Source organism: Carassius auratus, unplaced genomic scaffold (genome assembly GCF_003368295.1).
Source record: "Carassius auratus strain Wakin unplaced genomic scaffold, ASM336829v1 scaf_tig00217818, whole genome shotgun sequence".
Classification (NCBI taxonomy): domain Eukaryota; kingdom Metazoa; phylum Chordata; class Actinopteri; order Cypriniformes; family Cyprinidae; genus Carassius; species Carassius auratus.
The window spans coordinates 62,501-72,500 of NW_020529258.1; the positions used below are offsets into that span (position 1 = coordinate 62,501).

The following is a 10,000-nucleotide window of genomic DNA, read 5'->3' on the forward strand; positions in this document are numbered from 1 at the left end:
GATCTCTGAATATTAACAGGTTTGGGCCTGGATAGTACATGGATGGGAGACTGCCTGGGAATACCAGGTGCTGTAAGCTTTTTGGACATTTTTTCACTTAGTATATAATAATTTTGCCAAAAAATAGAGTCAATGCCCGATCTCTGAATATTAACAGGTTTGGGCCTGGTTAGTACATGGATGGGAGACTGCCTGGGAATACCAGGTGCTGTAAGCTTTTTGGACATTTTTCACTTAGTATATAATAATTTTGCCAAAAAATAGAGTCAATGCCCGATCTCTGAATCTTAGCAGGTTTAGGTCTGGTTAGCACTTTGATGAGAGACTGCCTGGGAATACCAGGTGCTTTAATCTCTTTGGAAAATTTCACGAATTATATAATAATCTTTCATTTAAAAAAAAAAAAAAAAAAAAGAGTCAATGCCCGATCTCTGAATCTTAGCAGGTTTAGGTATGGTTAGCACTTTGATGAGAGACTGCCTAGGAATACCAGGTGCTTTAAGCTTTTGGGTTTTCTTTCCTACTTATATAATGTACTGGCGATTAGATTGGCTGGTCTTTAAATAGCCCTCTCTTTGCTGCTGTCTTCGCTTACGGCCATACCAACCTGGCTATGCCCGATCTCGTCTGATCTCGGAAGCTAAGCAGGTTTGGGCCTGGTTAGTACTTGGATGGGAGACCGCCTGGGAATACCAGGTGCTGTAAGCTTTTTGGACATTTTTCACTTAGTATATAATAATTTTGCCAAAAAATAGAGTCAATGCCCGATCTCTGAATATTAACAGGTTTGGGCCTGGTTAGTACATGGATGGGAGACTGCCTGGGAATACCAGGTGCTGTAAGCTTTTTGGACATTTTTCACTTAGTATATAATAATTTTGCCAAAAATAGAGTCAATGCCCGATCTCTGAATCTTAGCAGGTTTAGGTATGGTTAGCACTTTGATGAGAGACTGCCTAGGAATACCAGGTGCTTTAAGCTTTTGGGTTTTCTTTCCTACTTATATAATGTACTGGCGATTAGATTGGCTGGTCTTTAAATAGCCCTCTCTTTGCTGCTCTCTTCGCTTACGGCCATACCAACCTGGCTATGCCCGATCTCGTCTGATCTCGGAAGCTAAGCAGGTTTGGGCCTGGTTAGTACTTGGATGGGAGACCGCCTGGGAATACCAGGTGCTGTAAGCTTTTTGGACATTTTTCACTTAGTATATAATAATTTTGCCAAAAAATAGAGTCAATGCCCGATCTCTGAATATTAACAGGTTTGGGCCTGGTTAGTACATGGATGGGAGACTGCCTGGGAATACCAGGTGCTGTAAGCTTTTTGGACATTTTTCACTTAGTATATAATAATTTTGCCAAAAAATAGAGTCAATGCCCGATCTCTGAATCTTAGCAGGTTTAGGTCTGGTTAGCACTTTGATGAGAGACTGCCTGGGAATACCAGGTGCTTTAATCTCTTTGGAAAATTTCACGAATTATATAATAATCTTTCATTTAAAAAAAAAAAAAAAAAAAAGAGTCAATGCCCGATCTCTGAATCTTAGCAGGTTTAGGTATGGTTAGCACTTTGATGAGAGACTGCCTAGGAATACCAGGTGCTTTAAGCTTTTGGGTTTTCTTTCCTACTTATATAATGTACTGGCGATTAGATTGGCTGGTCTTTAAATAGCCCTCTCTTTGCTGCTCTCTTCGCTTACGGCCATACCAACCTGGCTATGCCCGATCTCATCTGATCTCGGAAGCTAAGCAGGTTTGGGCCTGGTTAGTACTTGGATGGGAGACCGCCTGGGAATACCAGGTGCTGTAAGCTTTTTGGATATTTTTCACTTAGTATATAATAATTTTGCCAAAAAATAGAGTCAATGCCCGATCTCTGAATATTAACAGGTTTGGGCCTGGTTAGTACATGGATGGGAGACTGCCTGGGAATACCAGGTGCTTTAATCTGTTTGAAAAATTTCACGAATTATATAATAATCTTTCATTAAAAAAAAAAAAAAAAAAATAGAGTCAATGCCCGATCTCTGAATATTAACAGGTTTGGGCCTGGTTAGTACATGGATGGGAGACTGCCTGGGAATACCAGGTGCTTTAATCTGTTTGAAAAATTTCACGAATTATATAATAATCTTTCATTAAAAAAAAAAAAAAAAAAAAAATAGAGTCAATGCCCGATCTCTGAATATTAACAGGTTTGGGCCTGGTTAGTACATGGATGGGAGACTGCCTGGGAATACCAGGTGCTGTAAGCTTTTTGGACATTTTTCACTTAGTATATAATAATTTTGCCAAAAAATAGAGTCAATGCCCGATCTCTGAATCTTAGCAGGTTTAGGTCTGGTTAGCACTTTGATGAGAGACTGCCTGGGAATACCAGGTGCTTTAATCTGTTTGAAAAATTTCACGAATTATATAATAATCTTTCATAAAAAAAAAAAAAAAAAAAAAATAGAGTCAATGCCCGATCTCTGAATATTAACAGGTTTGGGCCTGGATAGTACATGGATGGGAGACTGCCTGGGAATACCAGGTGCTGTAAGCTTTTTGGACATTTTTTCACTTAGTATATAATAATTTTGCCAAAAAAATAGAGTCAATGCCCGATCTCTGAATATTAACAGGTTTGGGCCTGGTTAGTACATGGATGGGAGACTGCCTGGGAATACCAGGTGCTGTAAGCTTTTTGGACATTTTTCACTTAGTATATAATAATTTTGCCAAAAAATAGAGTCAATGCCCGATCTCTGAATCTTAGCAGGTTTAGGTCTGGTTAGCACTTTGATGAGAGACTGCCTGGGAATACCAGGTGCTTTAATCTCTTTGGAAAATTTCACGAATTATATAATAATCTTTCATTTAAAAAAAAAAAAAAAAAAAGAGTCAATGCCCGATCTCTGAATCTTAGCAGGTTTAGGTATGGTTAGCACTTTGATGAGAGACTGCCTAGGAATACCAGGTGCTTTAAGCTTTTGGGTTTTCTTTCCTACTTATATAATGTACTGGCGATTAGATTGGCTGGTCTTTAAATAGCCCTCTCTTTGCTGCTGTCTTCGCTTACGGCCATACCAACCTGGCTATGCCCGATCTCGTCTGATCTCGGAAGCTAAGCAGGTTTGGGCCTGGTTAGTACTTGGATGGGAGACCGCCTGGGAATACCAGGTGCTGTAAGCTTTTTGGACATTTTTCACTTAGTATATAATAATTTTGCCAAAAAATAGAGTCAATGCCCGATCTCTGAATATTAACAGGTTTGGGCCTGGTTAGTACATGGATGGGAGACTGCCTGGGAATACCAGGTGCTGTAAGCTTTTTGGACATTTTTCACTTAGTATATAATAATTTTGCCAAAAAATAGAGTCAATGCCCGATCTCTGAATCTTAGCAGGTTTAGGTCTGGTTAGCACTTTGATGAGAGACTGCCTGGGAATACCAGGTGCTTTAATCTGTTTGAAAAATTTCACGAATTATATAATAATCTTTCATTAAAAAAAAAAAAAAAAAAAATAGAGTCAATGCCCGATCTCTGAATATTAACAGGTTTGGGCCTGGATAGTACATGGATGGGAGACTGCCTGGGAATACCAGGTGCTGTAAGCTTTTTGGACATTTTTCACTTAGTATATAATAATTTTGCCAAAAAATAGAGTCAATGCCTGATCTCTGAATATTAACAGGTTTGGGCCTGGTTAGTACATGGATGGGAGACTGCCTGGGAATACCAGGTGCTGTAAGCTTTTTGGACATTTTTCACTTAGTATATAATAATTTTGCCAAAAAATAGAGTCAATGCCCGATCTCTGAATCTTAGCAGGTTTAGGTCTGGTTAGCACTTTGATGAGAGACTGCCTGGGAATACCAGGTGCTTTAATCTCTTTGGAAAATTTCACGAATTATATAATAATCTTTCATTAAAAAAAAAAAAAAAAAAAAAATAGAGTCAATGCCCGATCTCTGAATATTAACAGGTTTGGGCCTGGTTAGTACATGGATGGGAGACTGCCTGGGAATACCAGGTGCTGTAAGCTTTTTGGACATTTTTCACTTAGTATATAATAATTTTGCCAAAAAAATAGAGTCAATGCCCGATCTCTGAATCTTAGCAGGTTTAGGTCTGGTTAGCACTTTGATGAGAGACTGCCTGGGAATACCAGGTGCTTTAATCTGTTTGAAAAATTTCACGAATTATATAATAATCTTTCATTAAAAAAAAAAAAAAAAAAAATAGAGTCAATGCCCGATCTCTGAATATTAACAGGTTTGGGCCTGGATAGTACATGGATGGGAGACTGCCTGGGAATACCAGGTGCTGTAAGCTTTTTGGACATTTTTCACTTAGTATATAATAATTTTGCCAAAAAATAGAGTCAATGCCCGATCTCTGAATATTAACAGGTTTGGGCCTGGTTAGTACATGGATGGGAGACTGCCTGGGAATACCAGGTGCTGTAAGCTTTTTGGACATTTTTCACTTAGTATATAATAATTTTGCCAAAAAATAGAGTCAATGCCCGATCTCTGAATCTTAGCAGGTTTAGGTCTGGTTAGCACTTTGATGAGAGACTGCCTGGGAATACCAGGTGCTTTAATCTCTTTGGAAAATTTCACGAATTATATAATAATCTTTCATTTAAAAAAAAAAAAAAAAAAAGAGTCAATGCCCGATCTCTGAATCTTAGCAGGTTTAGGTATGGTTAGCACTTTGATGAGAGACTGCCTAGGAATACCAGGTGCTTTAAGCTTTTGGGTTTTCTTTCCTACTTATATAATGTACTGGCGATTAGATTGGCTGGTCTTTAAATAGCCCTCTCTTTGCTGCTGTCTTCGCTTACGGCCATACCAACCTGGCTATGCCCGATCTCGTCTGATCTCGGAAGCTAAGCAGGTTTGGGCCTGGTTAGTACTTGGATGGGAGACCGCCTGGGAATACCAGGTGCTGTAAGCTTTTTGGACATTTTTCACTTAGTATATAATAATTTTGCCAAAAAATAGAGTCAATGCCCGATCTCTGAATATTAACAGGTTTGGGCCTGGTTAGTACATGGATGGGAGACTGCCTGGGAATACCAGGTGCTGTAAGCTTTTTGGACATTTTTCACTTAGTATATAATAATTTTGCCAAAAAATAGAGTCAATGCCCGATCTCTGAATCTTAGCAGGTTTAGGTATGGTTAGCACTTTGATGAGAGACTGCCTAGGAATACCAGGTGCTTTAAGCTTTTGGGTTTTCTTTCCTACTTATATAATGTACTGGCGATTAGATTGGCTGGTCTTTAAATAGCCCTCTCTTTGCTGCTCTCTTCGCTTACGGCCATACCAACCTGGCTATGCCCGATCTCGTCTGATCTCGGAAGCTAAGCAGGTTTGGGCCTGGTTAGTACTTGGATGGGAGACCGCCTGGGAATACCAGGTGCTGTAAGCTTTTTGGACATTTTTCACTTAGTATATAATAATTTTGCCAAAAAATAGAGTCAATGCCCGATCTCTGAATATTAACAGGTTTGGGCCTGGTTAGTACATGGATGGGAGACTGCCTGGGAATACCAGGTGCTGTAAGCTTTTTGGACATTTTTCACTTAGTATATAATAATTTTGCCAAAAAATAGAGTCAATGCCCGATCTCTGAATCTTAGCAGGTTTAGGTCTGGTTAGCACTTTGATGAGAGACTGCCTGGGAATACCAGGTGCTTTAATCTCTTTGGAAAATTTCACGAATTATATAATAATCTTTCATTTAAAAAAAAAAAAAAAAAAAAAGAGTCAATGCCCGATCTCTGAATCTTAGCAGGTTTAGGTATGGTTAGCACTTTGATGAGAGACTGCCTAGGAATACCAGGTGCTTTAAGCTTTTGGGTTTTCTTTCCTACTTATATAATGTACTGGCGATTAGATTGGCTGGTCTTTAAATAGCCCTCTCTTTGCTGCTCTCTTCGCTTACGGCCATACCAACCTGGCTATGCCCGATCTCGTCTGATCTCGGAAGCTAAGCAGGTTTGGGCCTGGTTAGTACTTGGATGGGAGACCGCCTGGGAATACCAGGTGCTGTAAGCTTTTTGGACATTTTTCACTTAGTATATAATAATTTTGCCAAAAAATAGAGTCAATGCCCGATCTCTGAATATTAACAGGTTTGGGCCTGGTTAGTACATGGATGGGAGACTGCCTGGGAATACCAGGTGCTTTAATCTGTTTGAAAAATTTCACGAATTATATAATAATCTTTCATTAAAAAAAAAAAAAAAAAAAAAAATAGAGTCAATGCCCGATCTCTGAATATTAACAGGTTTGGGCCTGGTTAGTACATGGATGGGAGACTGCCTGGGAATACCAGGTGCTGTAAGCTTTTTGGACATTTTTCACTTAGTATATAATAATTTTGCCAAAAAATAGAGTCAATGCCCGATCTCTGAATCTTAGCAGGTTTAGGTCTGGTTAGCACTTTGATGAGAGACTGCCTGGGAATACCAGGTGCTTTAATCTGTTTGAAAAATTTCACGAATTATATAATAATCTTTCATTAAAAAAAAAAAAAAAAAAATAGAGTCAATGCCCGATCTCTGAATATTAACAGGTTTGGGCCTGGATAGTACATGGATGGGAGACTGCCTGGGAATACCAGGTGCTGTAAGCTTTTTGGACATTTTTCACTTAGTATATAATAATTTTGCCAAAAAATAGAGTCAATGCCCGATCTCTGAATATTAACAGGTTTGGGCCTGGTTAGTACATGGATGGGAGACTGCCTGGGAATACCAGGTGCTGTAAGCTTTTTGGACATTTTTCACTTAGTATATAATAATTTTGCCAAAAAATAGAGTCAATGCCCGATCTCTGAATCTTAGCAGGTTTAGGTCTGGTTAGCACTTTGATGAGAGACTGCCTGGGAATACCAGGTGCTTTAATCTCTTTGGAAAATTTCACGAATTATATAATAATCTTTCATTTAAAAAAAAAAAAAAAAAAAAAGAGTCAATGCCCGATCTCTGAATCTTAGCAGGTTTAGGTATGGTTAGCACTTTGATGAGAGACTGCCTAGGAATACCAGGTGCTTTAAGCTTTTGGGTTTTCTTTCCTACTTATATAATGTACTGGCGATTAGATTGGCTGGTCTTTAAATAGCCCTCTCTTTGCTGCTGTCTTCGCTTACGGCCATACCAACCTGGCTATGCCCGATCTCGTCTGATCTCGGAAGCTAAGCAGGTTTGGGCCTGGTTAGTACTTGGATGGGAGACCGCCTGGGAATACCAGGTGCTGTAAGCTTTTTGGACATTTTTCACTTAGTATATAATAATTTTGCCAAAAAATAGAGTCAATGCCCGATCTCTGAATATTAACAGGTTTGGGCCTGGTTAGTACATGGATGGGAGACTGCCTGGGAATACCAGGTGCTGTAAGCTTTTTGGACATTTTTCACTTAGTATATAATAATTTTGCCAAAAAATAGAGTCAATGCCCGATCTCTGAATCTTAGCAGGTTAGGTCTGGTTAGCACTTTGATGAGAGACTGCCTGGGAATACCAGGTGCTTTAATCTGTTTGAAAAATTTCACGAATTATATAATAATCTTTCATTAAAAAAAAAAAAAAAAAAATAGAGTCAATGCCCGATCTCTGAATATTAACAGGTTTGGGCCTGGATAGTACATGGATGGGAGACTGCCTGGGAATACCAGGTGCTGTAAGCTTTTTGGACATTTTTCACTTAGTATATAATAATTTGCCAAAAAATAGAGTCAATGCCCGATCTCTGAATATTAACAGGTTTGGGCCTGGTTAGTACATGGATGGGAGACTGCCTGGGAATACCAGGTGCTGTAAGCTTTTTGGACATTTTTCACTTAGTATATAATAATTTTGCCAAAAAATAGAGTCAATGCCCGATCTCTGAATCTTAGCAGGTTTAGGTCTGGTTAGCACTTTGATGAGAGACTGCCTGGGAATACCAGGTGCTTTAATCTCTTTGGAAAATTTCACGAATTATATAATAATCTTTCATTTAAAAAAAAAAAAAAAAAAAAGAGTCAATGCCCGATCTCTGAATCTTAGCAGGTTTAGGTATGGTTAGCACTTTGATGAGAGACTGCCTAGGAATACCAGGTGCTTTAAGCTTTTGGGTTTTCTTTCCTACTTATATAATGTACTGGCGATTAGATTGGCTGGTCTTTAAATAGCCCTCTCTTTGCTGCTGTCTTCGCTTACGGCCATACCAACCTGGCTATGCCCGATCTCGTCTGATCTCGGAAGCTAAGCAGGTTTGGGCCTGGTTAGTACTTGGATGGGAGACCGCCTGGGAATACCAGGTGCTGTAAGCTTTTTGGACATTTTTTCACTTAGTATATAATAATTTTGCCAAAAAATAGAGTCAATGCCCGATCTCTGAATATTAACAGGTTTGGGCCTGGTTAGTACATGGATGGGAGACTGCCTGGGAATACCAGGTGCTGTAAGCTTTTTGGACATTTTTCACTTAGTATATAATAATTTTGCCAAAAAATAGAGTCAATGCCCGATCTCTGAATCTTAGCAGGTTTAGGTCTGGTTAGCACTTTGATGAGAGACTGCCTGGGAATACCAGGTGCTTTAATCTGTTTGAAAAATTTCACGAATTATATAATAATCTTTCATTAAAAAAAAAAAAAAAAAAAATAGAGTCAATGCCCGATCTCTGAATATTAACAGGTTTGGGCCTGGATAGTACATGGATGGGAGACTGCCTGGGAATACCAGGTGCTGTAAGCTTTTGGACATTTTTCACTTAGTATATAATAATTTTGCCAAAAAATAGAGTCAATGCCTGATCTCTGAATATTAACAGGTTTGGGCCTGGTTAGTACATGGATGGGAGACTGCCTGGGAATACCAGGTGCTGTAAGCTTTTTGGACATTTTTCACTTAGTATATAATAATTTTGCCAAAAAATAGAGTCAATGCCCGATCTCTGAATCTTAGCAGGTTTAGGTCTGGTTAGCACTTTGATGAGAGACTGCCTGGGAATACCAGGTGCTTTAATCTCTTTGGAAAATTTCACGAATTATATAATAATCTTTCATTAAAAAAAAAAAAAAAAAAAAAAATAGAGTCAATGCCCGATCTCTGAATATTAACAGGTTTGGGCCTGGTTAGTACATGGATGGGAGACTGCCTGGGAATACCAGGTGCTGTAAGCTTTTTGGACATTTTTCACTTAGTATATAATAATTTTGCCAAAAAAATAGAGTCAATGCCCGATCTCTGAATCTTAGCAGGTTTAGGTCTGGTTAGCACTTTGATGAGAGACTGCCTGGGAATACCAGGTGCTTTAATCTGTTTGAAAAATTTCACGAATTATATAATAATCTTTCATTAAAAAAAAAAAAAAAAAAAAATAGAGTCAATGCCCGATCTCTGAATATTAACAGGTTTGGGCCTGGATAGTACATGGATGGGAGACTGCCTGGGAATACCAGGTGCTGTAAGCTTTTTGGACATTTTTCACTTAGTATATAATAATTTTGCCAAAAAATAGAGTCAATGCCCGATCTCTGAATATTAACAGGTTTGGGCCTGGTTAGTACATGGATGGGAGACTGCCTGGGAATACCAGGTGCTGTAAGCTTTTTGGACATTTTTCACTTAGTATATAATAATTTTGCCAAAAAATAGAGTCAATGCCCGATCTCTGAATCTTAGCAGGTTTAGGTCTGGTTAGCACTTTGATGAGAGACTGCCTGGGAATACCAGGTGCTTTAATCTCTTTGGAAAATTTCACGAATTATATAATAATCTTTCATTTAAAAAAAAAAAAAAAAAAAAAGAGTCAATGCCCGATCTCTGAATCTTAGCAGGTTTAGGTATGGTTAGCACTTTGATGAGAGACTGCCTAGGAATACCAGGTGCTTTAAGCTTTTGGGTTTTCTTTCCTACTTATATAATGTACTGGCGATTAGATTGGCTGGTCTTTAAATAGCCCTCTCTTTGCTGCTGTCTTCGCTTACGGCCATACCAACCTGGCTATGCCCGATC

General features: G+C 38.8%; 10 non-coding genes across 10 annotated transcripts in view; all 10 read left to right on the forward strand.

Annotated features, from left to right (window-relative positions):
- The first annotated feature begins 589 nt into the window (after nt 1-589).
- Nucleotides 590-708, forward strand: LOC113103184 (5S ribosomal RNA). Its single transcript, XR_003291321.1, has one exon. It is a non-coding gene; the product is annotated as a 5S ribosomal RNA (ribosomal RNA).
- Nucleotides 709-1,065: 357 nt separating this feature from the next.
- On the forward strand, nt 1,066-1,184 carry LOC113103185 (5S ribosomal RNA). Its single transcript, XR_003291322.1, has one exon. It is a non-coding gene; the product is annotated as a 5S ribosomal RNA (ribosomal RNA).
- A 509-nt stretch (nt 1,185-1,693) lies between these two features.
- Nucleotides 1,694-1,812, forward strand: LOC113103278 (5S ribosomal RNA). Its single transcript, XR_003291412.1, has one exon. It is a non-coding gene; the product is annotated as a 5S ribosomal RNA (ribosomal RNA).
- Nucleotides 1,813-3,054: 1,242 nt separating this feature from the next.
- LOC113103186 (5S ribosomal RNA) lies at nt 3,055-3,173 on the forward strand. Its single transcript, XR_003291323.1, has one exon. It is a non-coding gene; the product is annotated as a 5S ribosomal RNA (ribosomal RNA).
- Nucleotides 3,174-4,825: 1,652 nt separating this feature from the next.
- Nucleotides 4,826-4,944, forward strand: LOC113103187 (5S ribosomal RNA). Its single transcript, XR_003291324.1, has one exon. It is a non-coding gene; the product is annotated as a 5S ribosomal RNA (ribosomal RNA).
- Nucleotides 4,945-5,302: 358 nt separating this feature from the next.
- Nucleotides 5,303-5,421, forward strand: LOC113103188 (5S ribosomal RNA). The gene has a single exon (XR_003291325.1). It is a non-coding gene; the product is annotated as a 5S ribosomal RNA (ribosomal RNA).
- A 510-nt stretch (nt 5,422-5,931) lies between these two features.
- LOC113103189 (5S ribosomal RNA) lies at nt 5,932-6,050 on the forward strand. The gene has a single exon (XR_003291326.1). It is a non-coding gene; the product is annotated as a 5S ribosomal RNA (ribosomal RNA).
- A 1,090-nt stretch (nt 6,051-7,140) lies between these two features.
- On the forward strand, nt 7,141-7,259 carry LOC113103190 (5S ribosomal RNA). Its single transcript, XR_003291327.1, has one exon. It is a non-coding gene; the product is annotated as a 5S ribosomal RNA (ribosomal RNA).
- A 932-nt stretch (nt 7,260-8,191) lies between these two features.
- Nucleotides 8,192-8,310, forward strand: LOC113103191 (5S ribosomal RNA). The gene has a single exon (XR_003291328.1). It is a non-coding gene; the product is annotated as a 5S ribosomal RNA (ribosomal RNA).
- Nucleotides 8,311-9,966: 1,656 nt separating this feature from the next.
- The window catches only part of LOC113103193 (5S ribosomal RNA), a 119-nt gene continuing 85 nt past the window's right edge, over nt 9,967-10,000 (forward strand). Inside the window, exon 1 of the ribosomal RNA XR_003291330.1 lies at nt 9,967-10,000. This exon is cut by the window's right edge and continues 85 nt beyond it. This is a non-coding gene — a ribosomal RNA (5S ribosomal RNA).